This window comes from Coptis chinensis, chromosome 8 (assembly GCF_015680905.1).
Source record: "Coptis chinensis isolate HL-2020 chromosome 8, ASM1568090v1, whole genome shotgun sequence".
Classification (NCBI taxonomy): Eukaryota; Viridiplantae; Streptophyta; class Magnoliopsida; order Ranunculales; family Ranunculaceae; genus Coptis; species Coptis chinensis.
In genome coordinates this window covers 955,525-968,084 of record NC_141463.1, presented here as the reverse complement: position 1 = coordinate 968,084, position 12,560 = coordinate 955,525, and the positions used below count along the sequence as shown (strand labels likewise).

The 12,560-nt window shown below is 34.5% G+C and overlaps 1 long non-coding RNA gene and 1 pseudogene across 1 annotated transcript; both read left to right on the top strand.

Moving 5' to 3' along the window:
• Window positions 1-4,649: 4,649 nt before the first annotated feature.
• On the top strand, window positions 4,650-5,277 carry LOC147479176 (uncharacterized). The gene is made up of 3 exons (XR_015204583.1): window positions 4,650-4,855; window positions 5,005-5,034; window positions 5,150-5,277. It is a non-coding gene; the product is annotated as an uncharacterized LOC147479176 (long non-coding RNA).
• Window positions 5,278-5,565: 288 nt separating this feature from the next.
• LOC147479175 (glycosyltransferase family 92 protein RCOM_0530710-like) lies at window positions 5,566-9,858 on the top strand (annotated as a pseudogene).
• Window positions 9,859-12,560: the final 2,702 nt, after the last annotated feature.

The following is a 12,560-nucleotide window of genomic DNA, read 5'->3' as shown; positions in this document are numbered from 1 at the left end:
TAATCCAAAATAATCTCCTTAAGATCCCCATCCAGTTGCAAATATTCATTATTTCCAAATAAGAGCAGATCTCTTAAAGAATAAAGTGAATTTCTCATTCCAGGGTCCAACTGATAAGGCTCTTTTACCAGCTTCAGCACTCGTGTAGATAGTTCATCAATTGCTACATTTGTTGGGGCACATGCAACTATATTGTAGTTCATTCTGAGGAGGGCGCAGAGCAATGTACTCACAGTTTTTGTTTTCCCAGTCCCAGGAGGACCCCTGACAAATTTTACAGTAGATCTGTGTTCGCACTTCATTATGGAAATACAGCTAAGGACAGCATCAGTTTGAGAGTCATTCAGAGCAGGGGCGGACCCAGGACTTCAACTCTCTCCGGGCTAAAAGCCTAAAAGATAATAGCCATGTCATTGTGTAATCCTTCAAGCCCAAGTTCTAAGAGCATCTCTAGGTGGTGGTAGTTGCCTCCGAAATTTGACAAAACTTTTCTCAAAATCTGACCAATTCTAGGTGGCCGCAAATTTCACCCCGCGCGTCATTGGTACTGTCGTGCGACACTCCCAATGTCGTCTCAAATTGAAAAAAGTAAAAAAAAAAAACCCCACGTGACATTCCCAATCGCGCGAATGTCGTGCTAAATTGAAAAAGTTAAAAAAAAAAAAAAAAAAAACCCCACGTGACATTTGGAATGGTGCGCGACATTACCATTGTAGCACTGCATCCACATCCGAAATCGAAAATTTGCATCCAAGGATGCGGCTAAACAGGTGATACTACCAGATTTGCTTCCACCTAGAGTTGGTTTTTCGCAAAATTCCGAGTTTTGGAAGCAAATTTAGAAGTGATACTACCACCTAGAGATGCTCTAAGTATGTGGGCAGACTTTTTTGCCTTGGGCAGTTGGGCTTTAGGTAGTTTAGGTAGTATAGTATTTTTTGTTTTGTAGCAAAAGGACCCCGGGCTGAAGCCTGGTCCAGCCCTCTCCTAGGTCCGCCCCTGATTCAGAGAGGTTAAGCTTACACCTAACCTCTTGGTCTGAATCTCATCCATCTGCATGGAAGAACAGAGTTTGCATGTTTCCTTAATCTGCAAGGTTATTAACACCAACATGCAAATTGTCAAGTTATTAATCCTGATTACTTGCATGGAAAGCTTAATATGATAAAGGGAGAAATAAAAACTAAAATTAAATACCATGAAAGGATATTTTAATTTTGTCGTATACATCACAAACATAGAAAGTTTTTGCATTTAAATAGTGAGAGGTACAATAACAAAGAAAAGTTTGATAAGCCTATCTTACACCATGGTATCAGTGCTGAAAACCTCTTTGAGAATCTTCATGCTTCCTATCTTGTGCAGTTGTGCAACGAAATCCATATTCTACTGTTTGCTATTACATTTATCAGAAAATAGTGAGAGGTACAATAACAAAGAAAAGTTTGATAAGCCTATCTCACACCATGGTATCAGCGCTGAAAACCTCCTTGAGAATCTTCATGCTTCCTATCTTGTGCAACGAAATCTATATTCTACTGTTTGCTATTACATTTATCAGAAAAACTATAAAAACGGATGTCCTCATGCCCTCCTCTCCTATAGTAATCAAGTTGGGCTAATGTTCTATTAACCCATGGTTGTCAATTATGCTGTGAGAGATGAGGATAGGCGCTAGACATTTCCTTTCATAGCATGAACTTTTTAAGTTGCTTTAGAAAACAAGTGATGCAATTATAAATAAACACTGAAAGTAGTGGTCTCTATCATTTATGGAGGAACTAATGTATTGAAGTAGCATATCTATAATTGCAGAAGCAATTCACATGGTATACATTATGAATTACAAACTTAATAACAGACCCATCTTAGGAATCTCTTAAGGGCGGCGTTTAGGTTTGTTGGTTAGGTGATCCCAGGCGTTTTTAACGAATAGAGACCATTTTCATGAACTATTATGTGTCAAAAAGTTTTAACTATAGAATATTGTAGTGTTTCAAATTTTGATGTCAACACTAATACTACAACATAGTATTAATAAAAGAAAAAATAGCTCAACAAACATAATTAATTTGATTTATGACCAAACCACTGGTAAATGCAAATTATGGAAAACAGAGAGTGGTTAGAGAGTGATGATGTGTACTCGTGTATGTCAAAATGAGTGACCTTGCCTTATGAATTCTTGTGTCAATGACAATTAGCACAATACTTATTATAGAACATTCTCAATCATGTATTTATGAGTCCCTCATGTTTGTGCTTTATACAAAATTAGAAATCATGCGCGTCTGGTAATAGGACTCCTCCAAGTTCATTTGGTTAAATGTAAAAATATCACATGAAAAGTCAATAAATTTGGTTGAACAACCGGTTGTATTGTGGATGAGATATAACATTTTCATGTTTATATCTTAAATATCAACATCGACTGTTGTCATGCAATTGAATTAAATATTAAGTTTTAACTATAGAATATTATAATGTTTTTTTTTGTTTTTTTTATAAAAACACAAATTCTACAACCATGGGCTATAATATTAATTAAAGGAAAAATAGCTCAACAAACATAATTTATTTGATATATGACTGAACCATTGACAAATCCTATAATTTAGAAGTAGAATCCATTTTACTTGTTCAATATGTTTCTGGCTTGATAACTGAAGGTCATGTTAGGAAGAAAGAATGTGACATCAATATTTTAATGATCTCAGTTTTGAACAAAACATTTTTTTTTTAAAATATTCAATGTGTCTCAGATTTTATTTCATTGTAGAACAACCGGTTTGTAGAAAGGGTGTTTACGCATAATAATATATAATTATAAAAGAAAAATATAGTTCAACAAACATAATTAATTTGATTTATGACCAAAGCATTGACAAATCCTAAAATTTAAAAGTATAATCTATTTTAATTTTATGCACAAATTGAAATTGGAAAAGTCATTGAACTCCAAATTTAACTATTGACTCTTTTTAATTGATTATATTTTGACAAATAACCAATTTTGTTTTCCTATTTTATACTTTAATTCATAGGCAAAACATCCTATGATTTGGACCTGTTATATTTCTAGGCTTGTTGTTAAGCCAAAAGCCCATGTTTTGTTATAATAAACACATGGCGAGGTTTTTACCATTTGTTTGATTCATTCGACAGAAACTTAATAGGTGTGAACATATTTCTCGTGGTAAGATTTTAATCAATTTTATCTTCTCTAACATTGACTTGAACTTGTGCTGTGTTATTTTGTTTTTACATATTAATTTGAGGTAATTTTTTTTTTGTTTATTTTTTTTTTAAATTACTCACCCAACTCTCCAATTTTTATAACGGTACTTAGTTGATGCTAATTAATTAATTTAGTTAGCAACTATTTGATGTAATTTTTGTTTAGACTTTCATTTGGCTCCTCTATTTGATTTTATTGTACCTTGATAAAATATTTGAATCTTTGTCTCGTTGGATTCATGTGTTTAACTTAATGTTTTTGTTGGAACTGGACAATTTCTTAACTCATTTTGATAGTCGGCAATCATACTAACAATTGTGATCATTTTGTAGTACATTACCGATACTTACTTGGTATCTGTGTGATTAGTTAGCTAGCATTCTAGGATTCCACAAACAATGGGAACGCTAGGCATTCTTTTAGATCTCTTATCCCTTTCAAATTTTTGTTTTGATTCTCGGTTGTTTTTTATTAAGTATGTATGCATGACTGTATGTCTATATGTATAACTGTATTTGGGTGATGGGTTCTATTAATACACATGAACTAACCATAGACAGTTTTCTGGGATTTCCATCCTCCACAAAATGGACAAATTATTGTTGTTAAGCCAAAAGCCCATGTTTTGTTATAATAAACACGTGGTGAGGTTTTTACCATTTGTTTGATTCATTCGACAGAAACTTGACAGGTGTGAACATATTTCTCGTGGTAAGATTTTAATCAATTTTATCTTCTCCAACGTTGACTTGAGCTTGTGCTATGTTATTTTGTTTTTACATATTAATTTGAGGTAATTTTATTTTGTTTATTTTTTTTAAAAAAATACTCACCCAACTCTCCAATTTTTATAATGGTACTTAGTTGATGCTAATTAATTAATTTAGTTAGCAACTATTTGATGTAATTTTTGTTTAGACTTTCATTTGGGTACTCTATTTGATTTTATTGTACCTTGATAAAATATTTGAATCTTTGTCTCTTTGGATTCATGTGTTTAACTTAACATTTTTGTTGGAACTGGACAATTTCTTAACTCATTTTGATAGTCGGCAATCATACTAACAATTGTGATAATTTTGTAGTACATTACCGATACTTACTTGGTATCTGTGTGATCAGTTAGCTAGCACTCTAGGATTCCACAAACAATGGGAACGCTAGGCATTCTTTTAGATTTCTTATCCCTTTCAAATTTTTGTTTTGATTCTCGGTTGTTTTTTATTAAGTATGTATGCATGACTATATGTCTGTATGTATAACTGTATTTGGGTGATGGGTTCTATTAATACACATGAACTAACTATAGTTAGACAATTTTCTGGGATTTCCATCCTCCACAAAATGGACAAATTATTGTTGTTTTTTTACCGGTGGAGAAGAATCGCCCTTGTAGAGTTATCATTGTTTAATTTTTGTGTAGTGGTGAGTTTATGTTGGGATAAAGAAGACATAAGGAGAAATCATGCGTGCGTCTTCTATTGCTGCCTATTTGAGTACTACGTTTTCATAAAGCACCTTTTGCAATTTCTTATTATACCAAAAGGCATATTGGGGTGATGTGCTCTCTGAATACACATGAACTATCCATAGTTAGACAATTTGCTTGGATCTCTGGTAGTAATTTCATTTTTGAGTGTATCCTCACCAACTCTTATTACTAATTATTATCATGGCAAGACCTTGCTAGGATGAGTTTTCAAATTTAAGTATATGATCCATCAAATAAGGAAGTCATTGATTAATGCACTATTTTTTTTTTCCAGGTTATCTTGGAATTTTATCAAAATGGAAGAGTAAGTTGAGTTATTTTTGTATTAGTATCTGTTTATTTTTATGTTGAAATGTTTTTTTTTTTTTTTTTTTAATGATTACTAATTTCTTTGTCTATTTTTTTTTTATGTTTTGTAGAGATTGTTCATGTAAATTTCGTAATTATTTTGGTTCTCCAAAAGACAAATGGTTAGTAGAAACGTTTGTTCAATATAATTATGACTGCATTCTTGTTTTGGTTTTCTTGAATATCTGATTAAAAAAATCAAGCAGAAGAGGTGTTGTATACATGGTGGTGTATGTAATTTTTATGCAAATAGTGAAACTCAAAAGTCGGTTCTCAGGATGAGATGCCTATTAGATGAGTAAGTTTTTTTTTATTTATTTTATATATATATATATATATATATATATATATATATATATATATATATATATATATATATATATATATATATATAATTTAATTACTTATAATGTTATTATTATTTTTTTTTTATTTTTTTATTTTTTCTATTTTTTGAAGTGTTCGTGTTCATTTGTATGGTATAAAGATGTTCTGGGTAAATAATGAAGTGGGTAATTTACTCGAGTATTATAAGAAAAACTTTGAAGGATTAACTTTCTTAAACTGTATGGAATTTTTGGTTGAAGTTCTTACGAAGTATATTAATTTGGATGAATCTGATGAAGAGGTTGTTTGTCCTCATCTTAAAACAAAGAGCATTCAAGAGCTTTATGATGAAGGAAGTTCAAGTGGTCGGAATGTGAATACTAAAAAAAGACCAAGAAGAATTTAGCAATAAAAGTTGTTGATGGGTAATTGTTTTTTATCATATAATTTTTTTACTTTGTTTATAGTATAATTAATATCTTTTGGTGTATTTATTTTTTTATTTTATTTTTCAGCTGAACAGATTTTGGATGCTCTGTGGTACGAATCTTTTGATGGTGATTTTGGATGCTTTTATTTTGGTGTCGTTCGTCTCTTGTATGTCTTAAGTTGGGGGTTAAATAGGAACTTGTATGGTTTGATTTTGCTCTAAACTTCTTCTGGCAGACTTGTATATTTTGGTAGTTATGATTTTTTTTTTCATCTTTATGTTAGTTTTTGACTTCATAGTCTAGTAATTGTATAATGACTATTTTTGTAATATTTATATTGCAATGAAACTATATTGCAGTGATGATTAATCAATAATCAATATATTTTGCTTACTTTGTTGGTCTGTTTGTGTTTGATTTTTATTTTTTTTTTTTTTTTTTTTTTGAATGAGTTGGATACAATTTTTTTTTCCTTTGAAAATGTCTATATCAATCCTTGTGTTTTGATTTTTGTGAATCAAATTATTCTCATTACTATTTTTTCTTTGTTACAACAATTATCCCAATTATCCTAAGAAAGCAACATCGCCTATTATTGGCGATGAATTAACTGCTAAAGTAGTTTTGTTTTTTTTTTGTTGGAAAAACAGTGATAGATCAAGTGGCTGAGCTTTCCCATTTATCTTATATTCTTTGAATGTTTTCATCAGTTAGGTTTTTTATATTCTTTGAATGTGTTGGAATCCATTGTATTATGCTTCCTGTGGAGGTTATTCGCAACGCCATGTAAGGCATGGGACACTGTTATAAATTGTTAAGGGAAGATATGAAGTCGTGGATAAATAGAGTATTCACAGTTGTTATATCCTATGAGCATTTTTGGTTCATGAATGTCGTACCTACTGAAGCTAAGGTCAATACCTTGGCTAAGAACGTGGATTAATTGGAATGAAATTTATATTCAAGTGTTAATTATTTTGTTGATTAATTGCAAATGTTTCACCCCTTGAGGTGTGAGTCTATGTCTACTTATCCTAGAACGTATTATTTCATACATGCTGATTTAGTGCTTAGTCTCTATGGTATGTATGTATTAGTCTACTTATCCTTGAACATATAATTTCATACATGTGATTTAGTGTAGGGGGACGGTTTTGGTTTCAGTGAAGTTTTGTTGAACATGCTTCAGTACTATTTAATATGTTTACTAAGTATTGTCTCAGGTTGTCTAACAAAGCATTCTCTAGGTTATTTTTTTTTTAATTTCAAAGTGTTGAGTTTAATTCTACCTTTAAAACCCTTGGGATTTTCAGTTAAGCTATTTTACACATCCAACATCCCAATTGTTCTACATTCTGCTCTTGTGTCCCATCTTGACTTCTTTTCCCATATACCAATTTCCTCTTTAATTGTAGACCTTATATGATTGCAGTTTTTTCTCTTGCGGAATTAAGGTTGTTGTTACTACAATTGAGGTCTTATTTTTTTATTGTTTTGATTATGTCTTCTTGCTTGAGCAATGTTATTTTTTTTCAAGCTTTGGTTGTGTTTGTCAGTTTACCTAAGTATTTTCTAGGTCATCTTCTAGGCAACGTTTTCTTGCATTGGTCCCTTGTTTTATATTTTAGATACTTGTTTTGATTAACTTCTTGAAGATGGTTAGAGTAGTTCTTCAAGTTATCCTTGGGTGGTGTTCTGATATGTGTGCATGATCTTGATTAGCCGAAGGTTATTTATTTTTGTTTGTTGTTTAACTGAGTTGTCATGCCCTGGGGTAGGTGTGATAGTTGGATTTGCTTACAAATGCATTAGAGAAGGGCATTGTATATCGATGACATGGCTTTAGGCAATTGGAAGGGATTATTGATCCATTCCCACTTCCAACAGGGAAATTGGTTAAGTGTTTTGGCAATTGAACATAAGTAGTTAACATGTCTTTTGCTTATTTATTCCTTGTGCCCTTCCTATTTGTAGTGTGTGAGGATCTGTATGGAGTCACTTCACATTCTTAGTGATGCATACACATGTACCATACACACCCGCTGGTGGTCACATCTAGGTCCATACAATCCTAAAATGTTCGTGTTACAAATTGGATTAGTGATAGGCTTTCTTTCCCCTTGCAATTTCTCTGTGTGTGTGCGTGTTGTTGTATAAACCCTCCAAACCACGTTCTTAGGTTATTCCCCTTATATCACCTACTTGCCGTTTCTTCCTCTTTCTCCTAATGTCTATTTTGGCTGAATTGAATAATATGTTTGATTTGACAGGTTTAGTAGTAAACCTGCATCAGGAGTAGTATGTTAAAGTATGGATTGGGAAGACAAATGTGTGGTTGTTGCAAACACATAAATGGATAACAAAGTCCAAGGCTGAAGGACATATGCTGGCTGCTGAGCTAGTTGTGGATATTGTTAAGAAATACCAACTGCTGTTTTGTTAGTTTTAGAAAGTTGGTGTTAGTTTTTTTTGTTTTTGGAGAGCATTTTTTTTAAATTGTAATATGTCTTGATACTTTGCAAGTTTGTGTGTTTCAGTCAGTTAAATTATTTTCTAGCTTATGGTGATTATAGTGTAATGTTTCCTGTCCTTTTTCTCTCTTAGAATATTCATTTACCTCTATTAGACCTGTCAGACTTAGTGAACCGTTTTTTTTTGTTTTGATATTGTTCTGCTGGTATGTAGTAGAATTGCAAACTCTTGAGTGGTTGTTCATTCAAGGTACTCTGTACATTGAGGTAATTTATGTGATACAGGATTACTATCCGTATAAAACTTTATGCACATACCTTGACCATTATGGACTCAACCCACTTTTGAAGCTATAATCCTACCATAGAAAATTTACACCAATTGATTTGGTTTACCCAATCAAATTCTGTACCAATATGCAAAAAATAAAGCCATAGAAGGAAACTAAATTTTTTCCCTAATATATTCTTAATTTTCTATAACCTCTCCAAATCCCAATTTAATCACCGAATCCAAAATTACAAAAAAGAAAATTAAGAAAAGAAAACGCAAAATCCTAATTTCATCGACTTGCTTTCTTCATCCTGCCTAGCCAAATCGAGTATCTGATCCTGCGCAATTTAGCTGCCACTTCGTTTGGAATGGTTCAGAAAAGAGTGGAAAATATGCACTTAACACTAATGTTGTTCTTTATCGCTTGCAGAAATTATTAGGTGTTCATTGCCTCTTAGCCTTAAAAATACCCTACCATGGCTCATGGACTTGGAGTCTCTATCGATTGCTTCCCATCCTAGTCGGGGATGTTGTTGGAAGTAGAGGTCGAGGTGAAGCCATTAGGTATGATCCCGCAATCCCTTCTATTGCAATGATAATCCATTCGAAGAACAAGCCAAGAACAAGTATGAGCTTTGTGCGTGTACCATGTTGTGGAATCAGGCCACCTCTTTACGTGAATGGATAGTATATCATGCCCGGCTTGGCGTGGGCGTTGGTTCATCTATGATAATAATAGTAACGATGGCATAGAGAAAGTAATTGAAGAGCTCAATCAAGAAAAGTTCAATGTTAGCGGACATGTATGACCATGGATCAAAAGCCAAGAAGCGGGGTTTTGCATTGCATCTTGAAGGCAAGGCGTGAATGCAAATGGGTGGCGTTTATGGATGTCGATGAATTCTTCTACTTCCCATTTCCCCATCGCTAATAGCCGAAGAAAATTAACTTGGGTTACCCAGTCGTCATTCTCTCCGGTCCTTGGTTGCAAAATTTTCATCTTCAAAAACAATAGGGAGATTCGGACCGTTTGCCACAGCTTTGGACCTTCGGGGGTTAAGCCTACCTCCTTCAAGCGGGGAGTTATGGTAGGGTACACTTGTAGGCTACAGAGCCCGAGAGAGGCACAAGTCTATTGTGCGACTAGATGCTCTCGACAAGACACCACTCTTGAGCGTAGTTCACCACTTCCACTTGAGGAGTGGGTACAGTACCTTAATTCGCCACAAAGCACCATCGTTATAAACCACTATAAGTATCGGTGTGGGAATCATTGAGAACCAAAAATTTGAAGGGTTGCCACCTATGTCACCGACTGGAAGGAGAACCGAATGAAGGATCAAAGGGCCGGGGCACCCGGACTTGAACTGAAGCCATTGAGCTCCCAACCGCCTCTCCAGTTTTGCAAGGTCTGGGACACCGGGATTAGGGACTTCATTATCTCTAACTTGGCCGATCCTATCACTGGGATGTTGGAATCTCTAGGAGTATTTCTAAAAATACTAGTTTCGGTGTCTAGTCGGTTTCACCAATAGAGTTTGAGGATGAGGATGATGAGTCTTTATCTCTTTAGAGTTTGAGGATGAGGATGATGAGTCTTTATCTCTTTAGAGTTTGAGGATGAGTCTTTATCTCTTAGAGTTTGAAACCGACTTAGAGTGGAAGTGTGAGTCCTTATCCTATCTGGAACCGACCACCTTACCTCTATAAATACAGGGGATGTGCGTCCATAACAGACACAGTTGAATAGAAACACATCTCAGAAAAAACAGAAACCATTACATGCCCTATTCTTCTTCTCTTCTTCCTTTAGCTGCCATAGAGAGTTATATTGTTGTTCTAGAAGGTAGTATGTTCTAGTGCAAAGTCAGGCTGCTGTTAACCATTGAATCCTGTGAGGAAGACGCCACTATTGCCTTTCTACACCATTGGAAGGGGCGAAATCTTTCCTTAAGAACAGCCTAATCCGCGCCTTGGTTATTACCTGTTATTCTGTCCTTGTCTTCTATTGTTTTCTTTTATCTGCATACAACAATCTTAAGGAAAGAACAAGATGTCTACACCAGTTGACACCACGCCGATCAAAGAAACCAATTCTGGAGTCATGGAAATTACTTCGACTATGAGAGATGCTGCACCTCTACTGAATGCTCGCAACTTACCTAATGTGTCAAAGATTGAATCCTTCAACGGTTCACACTTCAAGCGATGGAGAGAAAGGGTGTTCACAGCTCTAGATGTACTCAACTATGCAAAGTATCTCACTGATACAGCGCCCGTGGAGGATTCTAATGATTTCGAAAGAAATCACGCTGCTTGGCTCAATGGGAATAAGGTATGTCGTCATGCTATTTTGAGTACCTTGTCCAATGAAATATTTGATATTTATTGTTCAAATAAGAATGCACATGACATATGGGAGAGTTTGAACAAAAAAATACGTAATAGAGGATGCTGGTACTCAGAAATATGCAATTGGGACTTTTCTAAAGTTTCAGATGAGAGAGGATAGAGATGTAACGTCTCAAATCCATGATTTTCATGTGCTGATTAATTATTTGAAAACTGAGGGTATTGATTTACCCGAAACCTTTGTTGCTGGATGTTTGATTGAGAAACTCCCCGAGTCTTGGAAACACTATAAAAACAGTATGAAGCATAATCGTAAACAGATGACTCTTGAGGATGTGATCATTCACATTCACATAGAGGAAAAGAACAAGACTCAGGATGACGTGTTGTCTAAGGAATTCCATTCCAAAGCCAATATCGTTGAAGGTAATCCCAGTAAATCCAACAAAAACTCTAAAAAGCAGAAGTACAACAAAAATAAAAATTTCAAGGTCAAAGACACTTCTTTTAAAAAGAGTGGTACTGGCAATGGAAATTGTTATGTTTGTGGTAAACCTGGACATAAGGCTTTTCAGTGCAGACACAAGAAAGACACTGATGATCCTCCCAATGCTAATATAGTTGAGGGAGATGGTATTATTGCTGCTGTGGTGTCACAAGTGTTCATGGCCACTGGGAAGAAAAACTGGGTACTAGATTCTGGTGCCACCCGCCACGTCTGTGGTGATGTTGAAGCCTTCTCAAACTGTATACTAGTGAAAGATAAAAAAGGTCTATATGGATAACTCTAGGTCTGTTCCTATTGAGGGAACAGACAAGATTCTTCTGAAGTTAACTTCAGGGAAAACCCTTTCACTTACTAATGTTCTTCATGTTCCTGAGATTCGTCAAAATTTGATTTCTGTGTCCTTACTGGGAAAAGCTGGCGTCAAGGTGACTTTTGAGAGTGACAAGTTCGTTCTGACGAAAAATGAGGGTTTTGTTAGGAAAGGGTATTGTAATAACAGTGGTCTTTTCATGTTGAATGTACTTGACAACATTATTATTAATAAAAATGAATATGCTTCTGCTTACTTGCTTGACTCTTTTAATATATGGCATGGTAGACTAGGACATGTGAATGTTCAGTATATGAAAAGAATGAAAGCATGTGGTTTATTGTCTAATATTTCTGATTTTTCTAATGATAAATGTGAGATATGTCTTTGAGACTAAAGCCACAAAGAAAACCTTTAAACTGTTTCTAGAGATAAACTGGATTGCTAACTCTTATTCGTGATGGTTTGGTGAATCGAGAAGTACCATGTCTAGAGGGGAAGTTTTATTATATTACATTTCATAGATGACTTCTCTAGGTACACCATGGTATATTTACTTAGAAACAAGCATGAAGCGGTGAGATGTTTCTCAAGTACAAAAGTGAAGTTGAAAACCGGCTTTAAGCTGAAGATTAAAAGACTTTGGTCCGATAGGGGTGGAGAATATGAGTCTAACCCTTCCGGGACTTTGTGACAAGAATGGCATTATTCATGAGACTACTCCACCATACTCTCCTAAGTCTAATGGGGTAGCCGAACGGAAAAACAGAACTCTAAAAGAGATGATGAATGCTATGCTTGTAAGTTCT